General features: G+C 47.0%; 1 protein-coding gene across 2 annotated transcripts in view; it reads left to right on the forward strand.

Moving 5' to 3' along the window:
• Osbpl10 (oxysterol binding protein like 10) overlaps positions 1–25,304 on the forward strand; it is a 229,427-nt gene that overhangs the window by 83,428 nt on the left and 120,695 nt on the right. The window lies entirely within an intron of this gene.

The following is a 25,304-nucleotide window of genomic DNA, read 5'->3' on the forward strand; positions in this document are numbered from 1 at the left end:
ATCAATTAGCTACTCGCAGGGAACTCCTGCTTTCTAAGCGTATAAACTGTTCTCAGAAATTTGGCATGTTTGACTGATTTTGCTCTCAGAATCTTAGGGGGATCTTGTATTTGGTGTGACAGGGAGAGAAGGTGGGCACTTTTATGGCTCATCCTGGAGCCTGGCCAATCACTAACATGCAGGCTGCCACTGCCAGATGCATTTTATGCAGAACAATGCATGTTAGTTACAATGAACATGAAGAGGCCTTCTCATTAGTTCAGACTTGGTTGCAACTAATGGCTGTGTTTCTCTGTGTTCTATGTATCTGACAGAAAGGGCTACATGTCAAACTTTATTCTTATGTTGTAGTGCTGGGGATTGAACCCAAGGCCTTTCACTCAGTAGGCAAGTGCTTTTCTACTGAGCTATACCCCCTATCCCACGCTTCAAGCTTCCAGTCCTTCCATAAGCTGTAACCTGCTTGTCTCTTAGCCAATGGCTCCTTGAAATGTTTTAGTAGTTTAGGTTTCTCGGTGTTGCCCCTACACCCTTAGTGGGACCAGAAGTCTCACTGATAGCCCAGGCTAGCCTTGGATTCATAACAAATCTCTTGTCTCAGCCTCCTGGGTGCTGGTTCGTAGGTGAGAGCCACCATAGTTGGCTTTATACTTCGCTCTGGCTCTGAATACAGTTGGGAATGATTTCTTCCACCGAGTTTATGTTATCTGTGGAAGGAAACACTTTTCCTCTACTTGCTTGCTTTGAACAATCACCCTCTTGGCCTGTCCTGAGTCATTTCCTCTCTGACCGTTTTCCAGGAATCAGAGAGGGAATGTCTGGCCATTTCCTCAGTGTTAATAAATGCCCAGACAGTGCAGTTTGTTTTTCCCCTTGTGTTCCTCCTCCTCTTTTGCTTCTTTTTGTTGAGTCTCATTTGCTGTGTAGCCAAGGACTTCTGAGCCTGTCTACACGATGTAGGCCAGGCTAGCCTTGGACTTGTGACGGATCTCTCGAGTACTGGGATTACAGGGGTCTGCCTCTATGGCTGGTTTATGTGGTGCTGGGGACAAAACTCAGCATCTTGTCCATATGAGGTGAGCCCTTGACCTGCTGAACCATATTCCCAGCTCTCCACTTTTTGTTTTCATGAAATAGATGAACATAAAATAGAAAGGTTCAATCCGAACCCATTGCCAGATATGCTTACCAGAGACAACTGTTTGTAGTGGGTTGGTCTTTTGTGAGCACTGATAAATTCAGGTAAGTGCTAATGTGTTTTGTTTGATGTGTGTATCTATCTGTCCCTGTATCTATATCTGGCTTTATAAGAATAGAATCATTTGTTTTTTTCACCTATTAATATATTTTGGAGATCTCTCCATATCTGGCATGTGGATCAGCTTTAATCTTTTTATGGGGCTGAGTGATGCTGAAAAATGGATACCATTGCTTTATTAAGTTGTCTGAATTTTCCATTCATCCTCCCTCTATCTCTCCCTCCCTCCTTCCCTCCCTCCCTTCTTCCCTACCTCCCTCCCTTCTTCCCTACTTCCCTTCCTTTCCTTCCCCTCTCCCCCTTCCTTCCTTTCTTCCTTCCATTTTCATGAATTTTTGAGGATAGTCTCAGGTAGCCCTGGCTGTCCTTGAATTCCCAGTTACAGGGGCTAACAGCTTGTGCCACCATGCCCTACTGTCCCTTGAATTTATAGACATTACTAAATGATCTTCTAAAAAAAAAATGGGTGCTGTAAAGGTTGGAGAGATGGCTGAGTGGTCATGAGCTTTCGCTGTATAAGCGTGAGGACCTGAGTTCAGATCCCAGGGCCAAACTAAAAGAAAAGCCACGCAGATTCTATAATCCCAGCCTTGTGGCAGGCAGAGACAGGAGGATGTCTGGGGCTTGCTGATCTCTGCCTCTAGGAAACAAGGTGGAGAGTGACAGAGAAGGACACCAGGGTCAGCACACACACACACACACACACACACACACACACACACTCAAACACACACGCACCCCACATTCACATTCTCGGGCATACATAATGATTGCACCAATGGAGCGTGTAACAGTTTGGTTTCCCCACTTAGAAACATTAACAATGGGCTGGAGAGATGGCTCAGAGGTTAAGAGCACTGGCTGCTCTTCCAGAGGTCCTGAGTTCAATTCCCAGCAACCACATGATGGCTGACAACCATCTGAAGTGAGATCTGGTGCCCTCTTCTGGCATGGAGGTATACATGCAGGAGGCACATTGTATACATAATAAATAAATCTTAAAAAAAAAAAAACGTTAACAGTGACAAGCGTTCCGTTTTGGGTGCCACAGGTCAAAACGGGCACAATTTCATTTTATCGGACAGACCTGTGACTCAGTATGCCTTCAGATGTGCCCTGAGCAAACTGAGGACCGTGTCCGTGCCCAGTCCTCGCCCTCCACAGAGCTCCATCCCGTTCTCTAGTCGCTCTTGCATGTAAGCTGCTACTTCATTTCTCTGTCAAGTTCATTGCCCTTCCTGGTTTGCAATTGCTCTTCATTTGTGAGGATATTTTTTATCTGTTATTTCTACTCTTAGACATTTTCTCCTAGTAGGACATTTGCGTATTGAATTTCTATTACTTTTTGAGACAAGGTCTCACTGTATAGCGCAGGCTGACCTCGAACTCACAGTCCTGCTTCAGCCTTCTGAGCTAGGACTATAGGCATGCCTCCCCACACCTTGCTGCCTTTTGAGCTTGAGTAAATTTTTTTTTTTTTGCTAAGTGGAACATTTAACTTTTTTATGGTTTAATTTATAAAGATTTCCACATTTGTGTCTTGGTTTTGCGATGTGTTTAGTAAGGGCTTCTCTTTTGCCAAAAATCTGAGACCATGTTTTCTTCTAGTGAGTTTACAGTTTATGGTTGTGTTTAAATTACCAGTTTATTTATACTTAGTTTCAGGAGTGGGAAGTGGAGTAGATATCAAGCCTTGAATTTTGCAAATTTAATGAATGCTGGAGAGAAGGGGAGGATTTGGACTCTGAAGGACAATTTGATTTCAGGGCAGAGGTTCTCTGGGTCCTTTCAGGAATCCTGGCTAAGCTGCTGATAACAGAGCAGGCGGATTAATCACTGGGGCTCTCTGGCCGCCAACTAGAGGAATAAGTGCAAGGTCCTGGTTCAGAGAGACCCTGTCTCAAAGGAGAAAGGTGGCGGTGAGTGACAGAGGGGAATGCCGACACCTTCCTCTGGCCTCTGAGTGTGCACATGGGCATGTGTACCTTCACACGTGTGTGCACACAGCACATGCACACACTTGAAGATAATGAGTGCATACAACATATACACACTTAGCCTCTTTCAAGTACTCAGTGGCCACAGCGGACTGCTGGCTGTGTGCTTGGCAGTACCTGCAATTCCGTGTTCTCGGAAAGTCCTGTGGGACAAAGCTGGTTAAAGTTTCCGTTGTTCTTAATCATTTCTAGGGAAGGAATCTCTCAGTGTCTATTTAATCCCTTGAATTATGTAATACCTATGTGCTTTCCCTTTAAAAAGGGAAAAGGGATCTTTCTTCTTTCTCCCTCCCTTCCTCCATCCCTCCTTCTGCTCTCCCCCTCCCTCCTTCCCCCATCCTTCCTCTCTCCTTGATGTGAGCTATGGTTTTAGAGGCTGTGGCATCAAGATCTTGATTGCCTTCATTCCTGCAGTTACCTTGTCTGTGTGACAGGAAGTGCATCTTTCTTACTTGAGGCGTGAACCACTTCTGTCTTGTGGCATGACGTCTCACACCCTGAAGTCATGCATGGGGCAAACCTCTGCAGGAGTGGGGGATGGCTTCCCAGTGTGTTCTTCCCTGGTTCCGGCATCCCTTAGTGGTCCTTAACTTCATAAGATGAGGTCTTGTTATTGGCTGCCCCTCTGTTTGCACCTGGCTTCTCCCCTTCTGGCATGGTCCTCTGCAGTGGGCTTTCTAGGTTCGTGGTCCCCAGCACCTTGTTCTCTGATGCCACCTTGCTCCGTCCATGCTGTCCTTACACAGTCAAGCTGTCCTCCTGACCTCGTCTGTGCTGTTCTCAAGGCCCCTGTACTGTGATGCCTCCTGACCCCAGAGCCACAGCACTTACCAGGGTCACAGCGTTCTTCACTGTGTGTCCTAACAGAAATCACACCTGATGCTGTAGTGACTCATGACAGGTGGATCTAATCTAGTGTGCTAGTCACTCTGTGAATGTGGGCTTTGCCCTCTTCCCTCCGCCATTAAGAACAGCGTTAGTATTGTATCAGGAACCTTAGTGTTAGTTATGATATTGGTGGACCCGTGTTCTTCAAAAACAAACCTTAAAATTACCCATTTTCCTAAATATTAAGTGGTCAGTGTTACATCAAGTATGAGGATTTCTTTTGTATACAGAGAACAGTTTCTCTAGGCAGTAAAAAAATCAGGTATAACATTAAAACAAAATGCACCCACTAAGCTGTCTTCCTAGTCCCTGCTTTCACTTGTTGACTTTTAGGAATAACATAGCTGTGAATGGCTGTATGTGTTTGTGTGTTTTATTTTTTAGTACGCATACCCCAAGCACACTGTTTTCTAAAGCTAGGGCATCACCCTGTGGTGGTGGTGGTGGCTGTCGTCATCTTCTTTCCTCCTTTCTTTCTCCCTCCCTCCCTCCCTCCCTCCCTCCCTCCCTCCCTCCCTCCCTCCCTCCCTCCCCCTCCTCCCTCCTCCTCTCCTTACTTTCTATTTATTGCGTGTGATAGTTTTGTTTGCATGTGTACCATGTGCATGTCTGCCGCCCATGGAGGCCCAAAGAGGTCATTGAATTCCCTGGAATTAGAGTAACAGATGTTGTGAGCTGCCATGTGGGTGCTGGGTATTGAACCTGGGTCCTTTGGGTTTAATCTTCCTTAGCCTCAGTTCCCAGTTTAGCACACTGGGTCCGCCGAAAGAGAATAGTCCATTTGGAACATGGAACTGTGGGCTGTGAGGATCACATAGGATTGTGTCGGTCCGCCTGTTGTGTTCTGAGTTCGTTTCCAGAGGGGCACTCAGCTGACAGGGTAGAGGGTGGTGATTACTAGATAGGACTCTGAGACATTTTCCCAGGAAAACAGCCAGCACCAGACTACTTGTGATGATTAGCATTAGTTAGCAACTTGGCGGATCTAAAATCACCTAGGAGTGGGAACTGAGCCTCTGGATACACCTGTGGTGAGGGCAAGACCCGCCCACTGTGGGCAGCACCATTCCTTGGCTGGGTCCTGGACTGTGTAAGTGGAGAAGGGAGCTGAGCAGGGATGTGTATCCTCTGATTGTGCCTGCCCTGTGAGCAGCTGCTTCAAGCTGCTGACGCCTCCGCTTCCTTGCCTTGATTGACTGTGCCCTCCCGCTGCGAGTCAGCACTGATTCGGTCTCCCCTAAGTATCAGGGCATTTCACCATTGCAGCAGGAGCAGCAGCTGATGCTCCGCCCCAGCCTGGAAGTGCACAGCTTGCAGAGGGGACATTTCCAGAAGACAACTGAGTCTCTAAACAATCAGAAGACATCCTTTAAAAAATAGTTTTAGACAAGCAAAAACTTATTGAAATTGATGAAAGTGTTCAAAACAATGGATGGGGCAGGTGGACCACTATGGAAGCGATCCATCAAGCAAGAACAGACATGTCCATATGCTCACATGTACACACTCCATGCATATACTCTCTGGAAAGATGCCCAAAAAGCTAATGACAGCGACTGAGGGGAATCTAGGACTTGGGGTTAAACTTCAGGTAATTAGACTTCCCTTTGAATCTCTGAATTTTCACACTGTGTATTATCTAATAAATTATATATTTAAAGATGTCATTATTCAATGATTAAAATTTAAATTTGTAAACATTTTAAGAAATGTAGAGGGCTGGAGAGAGGGCTCAGAGGTTAAGAGCATTGTCTGCTCTTCCAAAGGTCCTGAGTTCAATTCCCAGCAACCACATGGTGGCTCACAACCATCTGTAATGAGGCCTGGTGCCCTCTTCTGGCCTTCAGGCATACACGCAGACAGAATATTGTATACATAATAAATAAATAAATATTAAAAAAAAAAAAGAAATGTGGAACCAGGAACTAGGTTGTAGCTCAGTGTGTAGAGTGCTGGCTTAGCATGCAGGAAGCCCAGGTTCAATTCCCAGCACCCCATAAACTGAGTGGGGTATGCACACCTTTAGCCCCAGTGCTCAGGATACAGAGGACGTTATTCTCAGCTGTACAGTTTTAGCTTCTTGGTACACGGAGCTCCCTTTTTAAAGGGGGGACCAAGATAGGGCTCAGTAATTAAGCATAAGTGTGGCCCTTAAAGAGGACGTGGGTTTAGTTCCCAGCACCCACACTGTGGCTCACAACTGCCTGTAACTCCTGTCCCAGAGGATCTGATGCCCTCTTCTGGCATCCATGGGAACTTCATAAATGTTCATACTTGCAGGCATTGCACACAGAAAATGAAAATAAAGTTTTTTTAAAAAGAGAGAAAAGGAAGAAGAAGGAAAAGAAAAAAATAGACCCAAGGTGATTGACTGGGATCTGGGTTCTCTTCTGCATGTGGACTGTAAACAAAATTTGCTTAGATAGGTCAAGTTAGTCTCTGTGTCTACAGGGAGACTCTCCACCCAGGGCCCACCATCAACCTCCTTCTCATTATATCCTTCATGTGAAAGTCCTGACACCAAATCCCTGATGACATTTGGTAATTCCTGATTTCTCGCCGATTCCTGTACGGCTTCTATTCTTGTCCCTCTGGTCTGGTTTTACTTGATATGGCTGGAAGTGTTTAAAGTTTAATAGCCTTTGGGAACTTGCTGCTTTCTCTCCTTTATTTGAATTAAATTCTGATTCATGATGCATGCTGGGTGGCTGCTTCCTCAGCTGGGCTCCTGGGTTGGTGGGGTACCTGGCTGATTAGAGGAGTCAGCCCCTCATGGTCCTGCTTCTGTGTCTCCATCTGTGTCTTTTCCATAGCCAAATGGCAGGGTGTGTGTATGTGCTATGACCACAGGTTGAAGGGGTTGATTGGTGGTGCCCACATGAAATTCACACATCTGTGTGTGCATGTGTGTATGTGTGCATGCGTGTAGGCTAGAGGCCAGAGGTCAATGCCAGGCATTTTCCACCTTGTTTTTAAAATTACACTTACTTATGTTGAGTGGGGGATCATGTGTGATGTGGAGGTCTGAGGGCGGCTTTTGGGAGTTGGTGTCTCCTTACACCACGTGGTCCCAAGGATCAGTCAGATTCAGGCCACCAGACTTGGCAGCAGGCGCCTCGACCTGTAGCCCCACATCTAATTCCTTTACCTTGTTTTTGAGACAGAGTCTCTCACTGAAGCCAAAATTCACGTTCAACAAGAACAGCTGGCCAGTGAGCCCCGGGGAGCCCCTGTCTCTCCCTCCCTGGTGCTGGGGTTACTATTTAAAAAATATTTTATTTTTTGAGAATGTGTAGTTACATCATTTCTCCCTCTCCTTTCTTCCTTTGAGCCCTCCTATGTAACACTGCTTTCTCCCTTTCAAATTCATGACTCTTTTTCACTAATTGTTTTACACACACACACACACACTTAAAAATGACAACACGCTCAGCCTGTATGACATTGCTTGTAGACGTGTTTTCTGACCTGGCTGTTTGGTTTCTAGTCGGTGGGCTGTCCTGGGGAAGACTGTTTCTCCTGCTCTCGGCACCCCTTAGCTGCCTGTGGTTCTCTGTGCAGGGTTGAGGCCTGTGGGCTCCCCACTTGCATCCTAACTAGTATGGCTGTGTCGTCCTGGCTCCGTGGGTGCTCGGGATCAAAACTCAGGCCCTCACGCCTTTCCTGTGTATCTTCAAACCAACTCAAACCTTACAGTATAGCATACCAACTTGACTAGTTAAGACAAAAAACCACCAACAACTTTAATTTCCTCTCCCAAGTTGCTGGGCGAGAGGCACACTGCTTCATACCCCGCTCCAGAGATTTTGGGGTGTAAAGTGCCCAGGCTGAAAAGTTGCAGGGAGCCATGAGTGATTAATATCTCCTTTCCTAAGGGGCATGTCTCGGGGGGACTCTATTACACCCAGTGTGCTCTTGACGAGCTCCTGGAGAGTAACGCTGCATGAACTCCCTGAGATTTACCGTCCCTCTGCTCCACCGTCCTCTTTTCTGCTACCCGGCGATGGTGCTCCTGTGTATTAAGCCTGGTGCCATTTGTCTTCGGGATTTTTCACAGATAATTGCCTTTTGGGTGCTTACACGTAAATGCAAGTCGCCTGCCTAAATGTGCCGTCGAGATAGGTAAATAAAACACAATTTAAGAACAGCTTTTATTGAAACAATAAAGTTTGGGGATTTTTTAAATTATCTTAATAAAAGGCAACAATTTTGCCTGCTTTCTCAAGTGTAATTTTAAGCCTCGGTTGGCCACCTTGTCTAAGGAAGGGATTAATGCTTGCTTGGAGGATGGTCTTAGGTCAAGGGGAACTTGATTAAAATTTTTATTATTATTATTATTACCATCATCATCATCATTTGTCCAGGTGTAGTGGTACAGCCTGTGCGTGGGAGGGAAAGAAGCTGAGGCAGGAGAATCACCATGAGTTTGAGGTCTGTCCAGGCAATGAATGAGACCATTTCTCAAGCTCTTTACTCCCCTCCCCCAGTTAAAAAAAAAAAAAACAAAGCCCACAATGAAGCGAGACCCACAAAAATATATTAACCAATTTATTAAGGGGTGCAAGGAAAAAGACAAACTCACTGACACAGAGTAAGGCTAGTGCCACCGCTGACCAGCAATCCTGCACTCGCTCACGCCCTGCTCTCTCGCTCTGGTTCATCCGTGCTCAGGCAGCACACAAGGCCATGCCCGAAGGCCCGGACCCCAAAGCTATTGGCAGAATGAATTCCCACAGCACCACAATGAGGTGGGTTTTGGTTCGTTGTGGTTATTTTACCATCTAGTTGTGCTCACCTGGGCACAAATGGTTGAGTTTCTGTTTTCTGTGGGAACACTGAGGGGTGAGTCTATAGACGTGTTTCGGGGAGGATTTGTGGTTGCCTGTTGGGATGGCAACACTAATCTCAGGACGTTTCCTGTGCGGAACTTCCCTGTGGATACAGAGTTGGGGTCAGCTGTTCGGAGTGGGGTTGTCTGGTTCCGGTTAATATGGGGGGGGTGTTTAGAGGAAGGTAGGCTTGCCTGCAGGCTTCCGTAGACGCGCCTGTGCCATGGTGCTCTAGACCAGGCTTTTCCCCATTCCTTCCACTTGCCTCCCTCACTTTTACCCCCGACACACAAATTTCCATGATGCAGGATCATAAGTATTTGAAATAGGAATGCAGACCAAACACGTGCTGATAATAAATCATGAGAAATGTATTTTGAAAGCAATTCTTTAATTTCAACTTTCTTTGTTGTTTTCCTGTATGTGCATAATGTATTTTGGTTCTTTCCCTCATCCCCCACCAGTCCCACTGAACCCCTTCATCAACAACACCCTTTCCTGCCTTGAAGTCTTAAGATGTGTGTGTTTGGGTGTGTGTTTGGGTGTGTATGTGTTTGGGTGGGTGAAGTAGCTCACAGTGGCTAAAAACATTTGCTGCCAACCTGAGTTCAGTCCCCAGGATCCACACTGTAAAAGGAGAGAACCAGTTCTTGCAAATTGTTCCTGCTCCCCAATACTCCACATTTTTTGTGTGTGACTCACTGAGTTTCATTAGGGTTGCCCACATGATTGTGTAATTTGCTGGAGCCCTGGAGCCCTGGAGCCCTGACCCCTGGCTACAGCAGCAAAGAAAATGACTCCCCATCCCCAGTAATACTCAGCTATCAGGGTTCTGACCAGGGGTGCAGAGCCTCGTGGATGGTGACTTCTTGTGCAGGTCTTGTCTTGTGCAAGGCTACTGTGAGTGTGTGAGCACAGCCATCTCATATCCAATATTCCATCGTCCCCTTGCCCATCTGCTGGCCCTTAGAGCCTTTCTGTCCCCTCTTCCTCCATGTTCTCTGAGCTGGAGGGCTTGATGGAGGACTCACTTTCAGGGTTGAATGCTTAGTCACTTATTCTCAGTGCTGATGAAATGGATATATACATAAAGAATTAGAACTTGGCTGCCTATTTGAAACTGCAGATTCATCATTTTCAGAGTTGACTGACATTTTAATTTTAGAGTCCTCAGTACTGAGAATGCCACTTTGCATAAATACATAATATAAATGGTAGAAGTATATTCAGAGTCATTTCAGAAATTATTGGGTATTCTATCTAATCCCAAGCCAAAATTCATTTAATGATTTTTTTTTTATGAAATGCAAGTCAGCAAGTCGAATAGCAATTTTAAACTCGAACACTGCAGCACAGTCAACGTGGAGACACAGTGAAGCGATCCTTCCGTGCTAAGTCCAATACAGAGGCGCAGTGAAGCGATCCTGCCGTGCTAGACACAGCCCAGTGCAGACACAGTGAAGTGATCCTTTTGAGCCAAGTCCAATGCAGAGGCAGTGAAGCGATCCTTCTGTGCTAAGGACGGCCATTAGAGAAAAGTTTTGTTTTCCATAATTAAACTGTTATGGTGGTGTGTTCTGTTTATTCATTTGTATTTTATTTTATTTTCTAGACAGTGTCTCACTGTATAGCTTTAGGTGCCCTGGGACTTGCTCTGTAGACCAGGATGGTCTTGAATTTCCCAGAGCTCTGCCTGCCTCTGCCTCCTGAGTACTGGGATCAAAGACGTGGGCTGGCACACTGGCTTAAACTATTAGGATTTTGTAAGTACCATCAAAATGTATGGATTGCACAGTCTGATAGTCTGGACTCTGAGTCCAGGTAGCTTTCCCTGGCATCTCATGCCAGGTTGGTGCGGGCAGTGCCAGTACTGAGGCTGTTGTTTCAGAACCTGGACAGTGGAGAGCTGGCGTTGTGCCCCATGGCGAGTGTGGCCAGAAACACCCAGATTCCCTATGTGTTGGATTTCATGTGGATTTATGGTGGCAACCGTGTGTTCAGAAGCCGTTTGCTGTCGTCGCAGCTCTTACAGGCAAGCCTTTTGGTTGTGAGACCATCTGTGCAGTCATGATCCATGGTTTAAAAAGTTCTGCGTACCTATTGGCTGGATACTGATGCCCTTGAGTTATAGATCCTTCTGTTGCCACCGCCCGAGTGCTGGCATTACAGGCCTGCTTTTTTGAGGGGCCAGTGCTTTGTGCAGGCTAGACACACACATGGCTGAGTGACAGTGCTAGCCCCAGACTGTAGACTTTGTCCATGGCGACTAGGGTGTTGTTACCACAATCTGAAACTTGTTCAGTGAATCCTAAATCTCATTACACTTTCTGGTCAAGCATGCTGGGATACAGTGAGCCTCTCCTTACTCTTTCTACCCAGTCATCTTGTCTGAGCGTGGTCTCAGTGAGCACAGAGGGAGCCCCATCTTGCTCATGGTGGATTTCCGGGTTTCTCTGAGGGGCACACTTCTTGAAGCCCACTCCATAGATACGCAGGTCCTCGATTCAGTTCCATTGGTCCTCCTGTCTGTTTTTATGCCAGTACCAGGCTGTTTTCAGTACTGTAGCTCTGTAGTAGAGTTTGAAGTCAGGGATCGTGCTGCCTCCAGAAGTTCCTTTATTGTACAGGATTGTTTTTGGCTATCCTGGGGTTTTTTTTTTGTTTGTTTGTTTGTTTTTCAATATGAAGTTGAGTACCATTCTTTGAAGTCTGTGAATAATTTTTCTGGGATTTTGATGGGCATTGTATTGAATCTGTAGATTGCTTTTGGTAAGGCTGCCATTTTTAACTATGTTAATTCTACCTAACCAAGAGTATGGGAGATCTTTCCATTTTCTGGTGTTTTCTTTCATTTCTTTCTTCAAAGATTTAAAGGTCTTGTCATCCAGGTCTTTTACTTGTTCCCACCCCTCTTTTTGTGGGAGTCCTTCTTCTGGGCCCAACCTAGAAAGGAAAGGTGCCTGGGATTCATGGGGTCTGTTCTTATCCCACCAGGTACCGGATTCCCATCCTGCGTTGCCTGTTTTATGAATTTGATGAGCTTGTTCCTCTCCCACAGAAATCACCCCTGCCAGCCTGCTGTCGGGCCTCTCAACAGTCACCCTCTGCCAGCCCAGCCAGGTTCTCAGGGGCTTTATTTGGAGTGCAGCTGCAGAGGCCTGTAGAAGGGACCCTGAATTCCATTAGTGGCTTGGCGCCTTCCTCTGGGATCTTTCTCTGACTCCTCCTCAAGCCAGCTCAGCATCTGGCAGAGGTTGCTGATGCTGCTTACCCCACCTTTTGGGATATTTCCTTCTCATCTCTTGGCAAGTCACCTTTGTGGCATCTTCCGTCCTCGTTCAGTCCTGTTACTTGGCATATCTGCACACATCTTGGCATAAAGCTCGCTGTCTCATACACCACTGTAGGCCTTCATCAGCTGCCCACTGTGTGTGCACACTTTTCTGCTGGTGCTCTGCCCTTCGTAGCTTTCAGCGTGGAAGTTTTATATTCTGAGTTTAATCGTGTATTGACTAATATAACAGCCAAACAAACAAAACTAGGAAGGAGGTGTGTGTGTGTGTGTGTGTGTGTGTGTGTGTGTGTGTGTAGAACAGAGGTTAATCCCTGTACTCATCTCTTAGGAGCTGTCCACCTTATTTTTTGACGCAGAACCCGCTACTAGGACCTGGGCTCACTGACTGGTAGGCTAGGTCTGGACAGTGAGCGCCCGGGATCCACCTATCTGGGATGGCAAGCAAGTGCTGCCACACTGTTTTTTTATGTGGGTACTGGTGATGGCGCCCAGCTCCTCCTGTTTGTGTGGTAAGCACTTTACCACTCTTGGATGATCTATGGGAGACCACGTGCTCTCAGATGATCTGTAGGAGACTGTGCGCTCTCAGTTCCTTTCTGCGCATTGCTTCATGTCAGGGCTTCTCCCTGGCAGTATTGGCACTCTAGCATGGATGACCTGTCTCAAGGGGATGGATTCTCCTGAGCCAGATGAGGCATTCAGCAACATCTCTAGCTTGCACCCACTAGATGGTGGTAGCACAGTCCTCAACCACCAACCAACACTGACCACAAATGATCCTGCAGACTGTGCTGAGTGTGCTTATGCAGGGCAAGTGCTCCCAGACAGGGTGAGTGCTCCCAGACAGGGTGAGTGCTCCTAGATAGGGAGAGAACTCCGGGACAGGGCGAGTGCTCATAGGTAGGAAGAGGGCTCACATGTAGAGAGAGAACTCCCAGACAGGGCGAGTGCTCCCAGGCAGGGAGAGTCATTCTGGCCACAGTCTTGTTTGGCAGGTCTACAGGCAAGGGACTGAACCTCAGAGCAAGGGGTAAAATGACCACCCGGATAGGGCGGAAGCGAGCCTGGAAGTCATCTGCCTATGCTTCCTTCCAGCCCTCACCCCATCCTCTGGAAAGTGGCGTTTTAGTGCATACTAGAGAAGTAAGCCTGTGGCGCTGCTGTGGCTTGAGATTTTGCTCCTGGGAAAAGCCCCACTTTCTTTGCCAGAAGCACGACAGCCTATCCATCATGTGCTCGAACCTCCCTGGCTTCGCGTGAGGAGGGACGCAGATAAAAGTTGCAGGGGTTCTCCAGCAAGGCTTGATGATTTCTTGTGGAGCTCCGCTCCACCTGGCTGCTCGCAGACTCGAGAGTGCAGCCTGGGACCCCTCTGCTGGGATTCAGCATCCACATGAGAGGAGCCACGTGTGCTTCTTGTGTGTGTGGCTGAGTTTATCCACCCGGTGCTCTGTATCTCACAGAGCTGGTGCTGGGAGGGGGGGGGGAGAAAGGGGCGAGTGGTCGTGTGAGGCTGAAGGACGACAGCTGGTCTCCCGGTGCCTGCCGGGACAGGACATTGACTGCTGGGCCTCCTGGCCCTCCTCATGGGCTGTACCCATTCTGCCGAGGTGCGAACCAACAGCCGGGCCTCCTCTTGCCTCATCCCTCTGAGATCAGACGCAGACAGAAGCTCTTGCGGGTTCACTGGCCCGTGGTCTTCCCTCAAGGTAACTGCTGAGCGGGGAGTGGGGCCGAAGGGTGTGTTATCTTAAACTCACGCGCACTTATCTGTCTGAGGAAGAAACCTTTGTGCCTGGGGACTTTGGGACATGGGGTTCCAGGGACGTCTGTCAGTCTGTGAGGAATGTCTGTACATCCTGCTTGGCACAGACTGAATTTGCTAGAAGCGCCTCTTTCGAGTTTGATGATTGAGATATAAAAGGTTATTATTAGAGAACTGACTGACGTTTTAAGTAAGAAAAAAAGATCTCCAAACCTTTTTCCTTAAGGTTTTTCCCCCACACAGACTTTTGACAGCTGCCTGACTTTTCTGTTTGGAATCCTGTGCCATGGGGTTAGCTCTTCCCGAGGGACCCCCGTACTGTCACTTGTAGACATGACGTGCCAGTGGGCACTTCCAGTCGGAAGTCAGGACATGTGAGAGAGCTGAAAGTGGCCGTGCGTGCCTGTGTTCCTGGGGCTCAGCTGCAGAGACAGTAGGACTGCCCAGAGTTCAAGACCAGCCTGGTCTACGTAGCAGATTGCATATGAGACCTGCATATGAAACAATTAGGTGGGTTTTTGCTGTTTTTGTTGTGGTGGTGGTGGTGGTGGGTTCCCCCAACCTATTCTTCCATTGGCCTTGAACTTGTCTGTGAGGCACAGGGATCCAGAGTAAAAGATTCTTTCCTGTGGGTCTCAGCAGTCTTACCACTTTGGACCACAAGGTGGCCTTTTTCGGGCTTGATTTCATTCTAGCTGGGGTTTGTCTTGTGTGACATCGTCGTGTCCCCCCTCCCCCAGTCCTCATCCCTTCTCTGTACCCCGGGTCTCAGTCTACAGCCCGGCTGGCTTTGAATTGGTACTCATGCTCACACAGCGTGTAGAGCTGTCAGTTTGGCAGGGGCTGGTTTGCTCCTGTCATCCCTGCTCAAGGCAGGTTGAAGACATTTCTCTTCTTCAGATGTCTTAGTCTCTTACCCTGTAAAGAGGGTGGAGAATTTTCCCTCCGGTGTGTCAGAGGCATTGCACAGCGAGACATTTGATACTTGTGGAGAGATCAGTCAAAGATGGGCTCCCTGGAGTAATATTGTAATTATAGATGACGACTCATGGTATAATTGCCAGCATCACCTGCGGAAGGCGCTGGGAGCACACCCCGTGGGCGCCCTGCTGCCGACCTCTGTGCTTTGTGTGCCAGGAGACATATTCTGTCTCCTGCTCATTTTAATCTGCATGAGGTGGAATTTCAAATTGCTTTCTATAGTGCTGGAAACTCTGCTGGCCCCTTGCTCTGGATTATATTTTTATATTTGTGATTTATTTTTAATATTTTCCTCAGAATTGGACATGTTTTTTATGTTAGTCTCTCTCTGTACATGTGTGTGTGTGCATGCGTGTGAATGTGGGTCTGTCAGCTTGAGAGTGATGGCTCATGCTTTTTATCTCAGTAGCTAGGAGACTGAGGCAGGGGAATTACCATCTGCTTGAGGTCAACCTGGTCTGCATAGTGAGGTCCAGGATTGAAATTGAACCCAAAAAGGGCTTTTGTGTGGTGAAGCGGTAAGGCTGCCGTGCGGTGTGAAGCGGTAAGGCTGCCGTGCGGTGTGAAGCGGTAAGGCTGCCGTGCGGTGTGAAGTGGTAAGGCTGTCATATGGTATGAAGCGGTAAGGCTGCCGTATGGTGTGAAGAGATAAGGCTGTCGTGTGGTGTAAAGCAGTAGAGAACCTTCTGATCTAGGCCCTGTGCATTTTATAAATGATGGGTTTGTTTCTTGGGATCAGTTTATCTAATCCACAGAAAGATGGGCTGAAGGATTCTCTCTGATCCCATTGCCTGTGCTGTAAACTCGCCTTCAAAGCTACAGAGAAACCTTGTCTCAAAAAAAAAAAAAAAAAAAAAATCCAACCAGGTCTGGTGTTGCAGGTTTGTAATCCCAGCATGTCTGAGAGAACTGAGCCAGGGGGATTGCTAGAAGTCTGACTTGGCTACATAGCAAAACTCTGAGACAGATCTCAAAACAGACAAATGAGCCATAATAGGAAGGAAAGGAGGAGTTGGAGAGATGGCTCAGAGGTTAAGGGCACATGTTACTCAGGCAGAGGACCTGGGTTCAATTCCCAGCCACCCACATGGAGGTTTACAATGCTCTGTAACTCCAGTTCAAATCTGATACTCTGACTTCTATGGGCATCAGGACATGTATGTACACGGAACACATACTGTTGAAATAGGAGCGGCGGGGCTGCGTCCCTGGCACCTGGCCGCCCGCATGGCTAGTTTATACCCAGAAATAATTACACGGAAACCGTATTCTTTCAAACACTGCCTGGCCCGGCTAGGTCCAGTTTCTTATTGGCTAGCTCTTACATATTGTTCTAACCCATTTCTAATATTCTGTGTAGCCCATGAGTTGGCTTACCAGAGAGGATCTTAACCTGCGTCTGTCTGGAGTGGGAGCATCATGGCGACTCCTCCACCAAGCCTCCTTCTCCCAGCATTCTCCTCTGTTTTCTCCACCCACCTAAGGGTGGGCCTTATCAAGGGGCCTAGGCAGTTTCTTTATTAATAAGAAATCACTCCCACATCAACATACATACATGCAAACAAAGTATACATATGAAGTAAAAATTTTTAAATTCTACAAAAACCGTAAAGGGGTAATGGACATTTGCAGTGACTTGAGGGTGGCGGGAGAAACTTTGTGGGTGGTGCTTTGCAGTGAAAGGGGGAAGGGAAGCACTGAGGGGCCGGGCCGAGAAGCCTTTTGTGGGTTCCTGGCGGTCTAGAGGCATTTTGATGTTCTGTATGGGACCATTATGATTCCTCTGAGGAAAAGCAGGGAACTGTTCTTCAGGAGAAAAGTCAGTGCAAAGAACGGAAGATCAGAGCCCAGGTCCTCCCGGCCCAGGGATGGTGCTGCCCACGTTCAGGGTGGCTCTTCCTTCCCCAGCTGGACCTCACTGGGAACTTTTTATTATTTTTATTCTTAGAAATAATTTAGGGCTGGGGAATCACACCTTGGAGCCTGGTGTGGTGTATTAGTAGCACTTGGGAGGTGGAGGCAGGCAGGTCAGTAGTTCAAGGTCACCTTCATCTCTATCATGAGCCTGGTCTGAGATCCTATATTGAGAACAAAAGTCCTTGCAAGATAACAGCTCTGCAGGTAAAGGCACCTGATGCCAAGTTTGGAGACCCAAGTTTGATCCCTGGGACAACCTTCAGATTGTTCCCCAACCTTCTCATGCAGAGTGTGGCAAACGAGCACACATACATGTGCTCACAGTTTCTTACAATTGCGATTTATGTAACAAAATTAACCATCCTATAATGGACATTTCAGTGACAATAGTACAATGTCATGTGACTGCTATTGCTGTCTAGTTCTGAAGCAAATTTCAGTACCTTCAAATAACCCCGTACCCATGAATGTGGTTGCTTCCTATTTTGTCCCTGCACTGAGCCCCTGGAACCACACATGTAATTTCTGTCTTTCTAGATTTTCTAATTTTGTTTACTTCCTAGAAATGGATTTTTGTGACATGTGCCTTTTATGCTTGGCTTATTTAGCATTATTAGCTTTAACAATTCTGTAGCTTTTATCTGTGCTTCATTCCTTTTGATGGCTGGATAATATTCCATTGTATGGATGTATCTCGCGTTGTCTGTCTCTTTGTTAATGCTGATACTTGAGACATGTGAATTGTCTCTACCTTTTGGATATCGTGAGTGGCATTGTGTTGATTTGTGTCCTATTTATTTCTCTGCTTCAAATTCCTTTGAGTAAGTGATTTATTGCATTTGCTGTCTGTGTCATGAAATATGCAGGCTAGGACAGCTAATTCAGATGTTGATCGCTAACAATTGCAACGAATACATTTTGTTTCCTTCGGAGCACTTCTCTGCATTGTGTTAATTTTGACTGCATCCAGCAGGCAGCACGTGGGCCCTTTTTGTCTGACTGAGGGGATTAGTGCTTTGATGAAAGTCTCCTAATTCAGCCCTTGGAATTGCAGTGGAAAAATAGGAGACAGAATGTCTCGCTAGTCTTGGCAGACCTGCTCCGAAGGTACAATCAATCTCATACTCTCCGCCTGCCAGCTGATCCCTGAGCTTAGCCGCCCTGTCCTTTGCTCTGCATGTCTGCTCAGAGGAAGTACCTGCTGCCTTTGGTTTGACTCCCATCCCAGCACTGCACAAACTGTGCTCTTGGAAGACGGAGGCAGGAACACCAGTTTCATAGCATGTTCGAGGCCAGCCTGGGCTACCTGAGGCTATCTCAAAACAAAAGAAAAGGTATGATTCCAGCCTGGCTTGGCGGAACAGACATGTTGTGCTAGCTACTCAGGGAGCTGAGGCAGGAGGATTGTATAATTAGAGCATGTGTAGACTACAGGTGAGTTCAGCTACAGGCAAGACCAGCCCAGACAGCTTAGTAAGACCTCTCTGAAAATAAAAAGGGGAGAAGTGTTTGAGCGCTTGCCTCAGCATTCATGAGGCCTGTATTGTTCTCCAGCGCAGCTTTGAGATCTCAAACCTCAAGCCAGGTTCATTGTCTTTTCCTTCTCCTGTGTGTCCAGATGTAGAACTCTCAGCTACCTCTCCAGCACCATGTCTGCCTGCATGCCACCATGCTTCCTGCCGTGATGATAATGGTCTAGATCTCTGAACTATAAGCCAGCCCCAACTAAATGTTTTCTAAGAGTTGCCATGGTCATGGTGTCTCTTCACAGCAATAAAACCCTAAGACACCCTCTGTACAGGAAGTTGCCTCAATGGCCCCTGGAACTAGATTTGGTTCAAGAGGATGAGGCTAATTCCGTGGTCACCCACTTTTTTGAGTAATATTTTGGAGCCCCTCTCTCAGTCTCCAAGACCTCAAGAGTACGAGTTCTCCTAGCCTGGCTCGGAAAGACAGGAGTATTCCTGTTCTCCTGATTGAATTTTTCTTTTAATTATATATCTTCCTTTCTCTACTCCTCTTTCTCCCCTCTTCCTCCATCTCATGTGTGTATATGTGTGTGTGTGTGTGTGTGTGTGTGTTTGTGTGGTGGTCAGAGGACAACTCTTGAGAGTTGGTTCTCTTTTTTGACCATGTGAACCCAGGTTGTCAGTCTTGGGGGGGTGCCTTTACCTGCACAGCCACCTCTCTAGATCCTCATCCCCTAAGTGTGCATGTGTTTCTGTAAGGATGCACATTGTGTGTATGTGTGTGTGTGCATATGTGCATGTGTTTCTGTACGGATGGACATTGTGTGTGTGTGTGTGTGTGCACATGTGCATGAGTTTCTGTATGGATGCACATTGTGTGTATGTGTGTGTGTGCACATGTGCATGTGTTTCTGTATGGATGCACATTGTGTGTGTATGTGTGTGCACATGTGCATGTGTTTCTGTATGAATGCATACTGTGTGGGTGTATGGAGAGGCCAGAGGATAATCTTAGATGTCATTCCTCAGGCACCGTCCACTTTTTTATTTTGACATTTTTGTGCTTGTGCACATGTGCATATACACGTGGGTGAATGTGCCCTTGTGGAAGCCACAGGAGGGGTCCTCAGGTGTCCCACGCTCTCATTCTCTGCCATATTCCCTTGAGGCAGTCTCTCACGGCACCTGGCGCTAAGCTGGCGGCCAGCAAGGCCCAATCCTCCTTATGCCCACCCTCCACCCTCTCGGGGTCCTACAGCCCTTTCAGGCTTCTTGAGTGCTTGGGATTTGAACTTAGAGCCTCACGCTTGGGTAGTGTTTTATTTTCCTTTCCAGTTGCCATGACAACACATCTGATGAAAGTGAGTTAAGGGAGAAAGGGCTTATTGGCTCAGTTCCAGGGAACAGTCCACCATGGTGGGGGATGGAGGCTTCCAGGAGCAGCTGTTCACAGCTCATCCAGTCAGGCAGCCGGGAGGGCTGCATGCTGTTGTCAGCTTCTTCCTCCATTGCACAGCCCAGGGTCCCAGCCAGGGAATGGTGCCGCCCACCTAACTGAAGAAACGAAATAACCCCTCACAGACATTCTCAAAGGCCCAATCCCCAGCCCCCAGCTGATTCCAGGTTTAGTCAAGTTGACCACTGTCCCTAAACGCTGCAGACAGCAGGCACTCTTACCCACTGAGCCATCTCTCCGGCCCCTCCCTTGTTTTAATATTTTTTTTTAAAAGACATGATATTTTACTGGTCTGGGGTTTGCTGAGTAGACTAGGCTAGCTGGCTAGTGAGCTCAGGGTTCACCTGCCTCTGCCGTGTTTGTGACTACATGTACACGTACCATGTACATCTCAGCTTTTAACTGTATTAATCATCATCATTATTATTATATTAATTTAAAATGTGGATTCTGGGCATTGATCTCATGCACTTCACTCGCTGATCCTTTGCCTCAGTTTCCTGCATTCTTTGCCCCCCCCACACAGTTCTTACCACTTTTAAGACCACTTCATCCAGCAGACGCTCAGCTACCAAGTCTGTGAAAATTGTACAAATCCAATCAGATTCAAACACAAGATGATATTGTCTTTAAAACACGAGTAATTTGGAGTCTTCAGCAGTCTCATCCTTGTGGACAAGAAGAAATGAAGAAAAATATCGTCTGTTCCACGATGCAGGGGGTGATAAGCATTCAATTTTCTCTTCCCAGTGCTCCAGCAGCTGTGGTGACAGTGACGTAGTGCCTAAGGGACACCTGGCAGGGCAGGAGGGGCCCAGCAGGTCCCCTGCACACGTCACTTTTGGGCCAGGCTGTCTTTAGGGAGACCGATGAAAGTATCCTTCTCTAATCTCAAGTCCAAATTTCTCCTAAATCTAAACCTTTCTGAGCACCAACATAACTGGACAGCCGGAAATGTTCCTCACCCAACCTCATGCTGGGGAATGGATCAGTGTGTAAAATGTGACCTCAGCCTGCAGAGACTGAGTGTGGCAACTTGCACTTGGTCATCCGCATACTGAGGACGCAGAGACGGGTGGGTCCCTGGGCCTCACAAACAACAACAAACAACAAACAAACAAACAAAAAAAACAAATAAAACATAAAGATGGACAGCCCCTGAGGAATGGTCCTTGAGGTTGACCTCTGACCGCTACATGCATGCACATATGTATGTGATTCTTACATTTGAAGTCATAAGGACGTACGTGTGTATACATATACACACAAATGCCAGTGTACTGAAAATATTATAGAAAATTATATTCCGTCTAGACTCAAGGTATGTATAGGAGAGAGTAATACATTTACTGTTCAACTTGAAACCCATCCTTGTAAATATGCAGATATTCCAAAGCTGGAAAGTCTAAAATCTAAACTGTGTCTGGTTCCAAGTACTTTGGCTAAGGGACAGCTAGCCTTCAGCCCAGAGCTGTCTTAACATTGTGAGCCAATACTACTTTTTGAAGAAAAAAAAAAAAAGGTTTATGTAGAGCCAAAAATAAAAACCCAGAGGCAGATATTGGGGTTCAACCTGAAAACCAGAAAAGTAAAGCAGCCAAGCCACTAGAGAAGTCTTACTTCTACCAAGGCTGGGTGACCACAGGCTAAACAGACTAAGCCTCTTTCTCCTCACGTTTTATATTCCCTCTAGTACTGGGATTATAAAGGTGTAGGCCACTACCACCTGGATTTATTTCTTCATTGATCTTGTGTAGCCCAGGGTGACCTTGAACTCACAGAGTTTCATCTGCCTCTGTCTCCCAAATCCTGGGGTTAAGGTGTGTGCCACCACTGCCTGACCTCTAGTGGTTTAGCTTTGCCTTTCTGATCTTTAGGCAAATTTTATTTATTAAAACATAAATAAAGCATCACTATAGGTTTATCTTGGTTTGTTTACGCATATGTGTGTGTCCCTAAGTGCACGTGTGTGTGCAGGTGCCCGTGGAAGCCAGGAGAGGATGTCGGAGCCCCTGGAACGGGGCTTACTGGGGCATTCCCTTGTGAGTACTAAGAATTGAACCCAGGTTCTCTGGAAGAGCAGCCAATGCTCTTAACCACTGAACAACACACTTCTTCCATTTTTTTAAAAAAAAATTGAGGTGACATTCTCAGAATTAACACTTATAAAACAAAAACATCAGACCACACTCTATGTCCTGCAGTGTCAAATATTTGGCTCAAGTTTGATTCTTTGTTATTTATTATTAATTAAATAATAATTAATAAATTATTAATTATTCTTTGTTACTTGTTTATTAATTAAGTGCTACTAACCTGCTAGTATACAAATTTGCCTCATTCTTTGCTAAATGGTAAAGATATTTGTATAACCCAAAACTGTTTTAAAACAAAGCTCTGTGATTTGTTATCAGTAAATGTTTGATTGGTATATATATTTCATATGCTTATCTGCCGTGGTCATGTGAAATTTCGGGGGTGAGAGGGACTGCAAGTGGAAAGGCCAGGCAAGTCATGGGTAACCCCTTCTACACTCACACTATGCACAGAGACTCGCAGGCAGTGTCCATCCTGAGAACCCCGCACCTTGGTGGTACCTCTTGATGGGCTAGATCTCACCATTTCCCGGCTGGGACAGAGAGCACCAGTCCTCCTGTGAGCGCGTCTCGAGTTCTGGGATGGAGAAGTCCGAGCAGGGCGCTCCAGTCTTTCCTTTGCCAGTCAGAACTGAGTTCGAAAGCAAACCAAGTATGTCAACGAGTCTTTGTAGCTTGTGTACATGTGTGTGGGGGTCAGAGAACAAACCCTGGATGCCATTTCTTAGGTGCCTTTCAATTTTTGTTTGAGAAAGGATCTCTCATCAGCCTGGACCTTCAGCAAGTAGGTTGACTGGCTGGTGAGCCCTGGAGATCCCATTTCTGCCTCCCATCTCCCACTGCTCGGGTCTCAAGCACTCACTGCCCTGTCTGGCACTTTGTGTGGGTTCTGGAGCTCAAACTCAGGTCTTCAGGCCCGCAAGACAAGGGTTTTACCAACTGAGCCAGCTCCCCATCTCCCCATCTCCCCAGCTCCCCACCTCCTGGCAGACTCCTCACTTGTCCCCTCCTTCACTGCCCCAGCAACCCAGCTCTGGTTTAGTGTCAGTACCAGTGACATCTGCCTGGATTCTATAGGATTCTGCCTCCAGCTCCAGCCCCAGTGACACTTTTTTTTTCTTTCTTAGTGTGAAATATTTTGACACACAAGTTGGGGTGTCCCTCTGAGCTTTAAAATGTGTGCCTGAGCATTTGGGAAGGAGATAATGATCTCTAAGTAGACAAGCGTGCCTTCTGTCACAAATGAGTTATCGATTCGAAGAAAATCAAATCTGCTCTCTGAAGCCATCTGCCTTAGAATTGTGCTGGGCTTTTCCTCCCCGTGGCTGCTCTGACCCTGTGGTGGGAGACTAAGGCTTAGCCATGAAATAGAGGTCCCTTTGTCTCGAGTGGCAGAGGGAGCGCTTATAGGATTCCTGGGTGTACATTCGCCTTTTGTTTCATGATTTATTTCTGGTGTAAAATACCTTCTGGGTCGATGATGGGAGACAGGAGGAGAGATAGAGGCCGGGGTAAATCAAGGAACGCCCATCTCCAGAGCAGCGCTAATGCAATTTTGCCATGAAAATGACCTAGTCGAGATGATGCACGCTGCGTAGACATTCATAAATTGTACACAAATAACAGTTTAATACCTGAATCTGTGCCGAGGAAAAGCTTCCTGGAAGCCGCTGTTCTAATTGGCTCGTCATCCCAGCTGTCTGCGTCAGCTCTCAGCGATACTAGCTATTCGGAGCCAGCCGTCAATGGTCTGTAGTTTTCAACTCAAGACCTAGGGGTCCATGGGCTGGGGATGTGTGCAAGCTTGGTATCCTCGAGTGAAGGCATGCCGGTCCTCCGGTTCCATTCTCGGCAAAACTGGTATCTCCCAGTTAGTGTCTCGTGTCTCTCTGACCGCAGGCCCTGTTCGCTGCCTTGCTTCTCTCCTTTGTTACACACCCCTCCTCTTCAGATGCATGGGGGTGGGGTGGGGGGCTGATCCCAGGGCCTTTGCCTTGGCTGAATTTCTCCCCAGGGGGTTTGTCCTTGGATGGCACCGTGCAGTTCTTGGTGGATCCCAGTCTTTTTTTTTCCCCCTCAAAGTTGTGTGAACCCATGTGGGTGTGCATGTGTTTGCATGTGCATGCGGGGGCTCCAAGCTGATATCTGGAATCATCCTCTAAGATCATTGGATTTTTTTTTTTAGGGCAGCGAGGGCCTCTCAACCAAACCCATAGCTCACTGTGATAGTTTTAATGTTATTGATCCCCCATAAGCTCTTTGGGAGTGACACTATTAGGAGGTGTGGCTTTGTTGGAGGAAGTGTGTCACTGTGGGGGTGAGTGTTGAGGTCTCCTATGCTCAAGATACACCCATTGTCTCAGTCTACTTCCTGTTGCCTGTGGGATCGGGATGTAGTTCCTTCTCCACTCCCAATTCCTTCTCCAGCACCATGTCTGCCATGAGGATAATGCACAGATCTTTGAAACTGTAAGCCACCCTATTAAATGTTTTCCTTTATAAGAGTTGCCGTGGTCATGGTGTCTCTTCACAGCAATAGAAACACTGACTAAGACACTCACCCATATGACTAGTCCTAATAGCCAGTTTGTGCCGAGGATCCCTGTCCCCTCTTCTTCGGCAGGCCGCCACACCCACCTGACCTGACACTTATATGGGTGTCTGGGGGTCTGAACTCGGTGTCTCATGCTCGCAGAGGAAACACTGAACCACTGAGCCATCTTTTCAGCCCCTGTATTCTCAGTCTTGAACCAAATATTATCTTCTCCTGAGATTTTCCATGGCCACCAGTGCGACACTGGACGGCTAACTGTGGCTATCAGTCACTGCTTTATATTGTAATATCGAAACATGATCTTTGTTTTATCTATTTACCCTTTTCTTCGCGAAGCCGTTTCTATGAGTCTGGGCCATTTCGTTTGTTGTGTTTCTGTTATCTACAGTGCAGCCTGGCACATAGAGATGCTCACTGAATCTGTGTTTGATCCAGAATAAAATGAGTTAGCTAAGGTCGTACCAGGATCTAGTCTGGGACATTCTGTGTTTATGTGTCATTGGTCTTGTGATCCTTTTCCTGGGGAAATGTGAACAAACATGCATCCATTCCAGGTAGAGCACTGAAAACAGACCCAAGCAATGCTTTCCCTGAACCCGTCCTTGTGAACCCATGACTTTATAGGGCTTGGTGAGGGGTTACTGTAGGATCATGGTAAGGGGCTACCCATAGCATCGTGGTGAGGGGCTGCCCACAGGATCATGAGTAAAGATTTACTTACAGGAGCATCTTTGTTGAAAATTCTCTCTCTCTCTCTCTCTCTCTCTCTCTCTCTCTCTCTCTCTCTCTCTCTCTCTCT

The sequence above is a fragment of the Alexandromys fortis genome, unplaced genomic scaffold (genome assembly GCF_014885135.2).
Source record: "Alexandromys fortis isolate MF-2015 unplaced genomic scaffold, M_Fortis_MF-2015_v1.1 scaffold_269, whole genome shotgun sequence".
Taxonomy (NCBI): domain Eukaryota; kingdom Metazoa; phylum Chordata; class Mammalia; order Rodentia; family Cricetidae; genus Alexandromys; species Alexandromys fortis.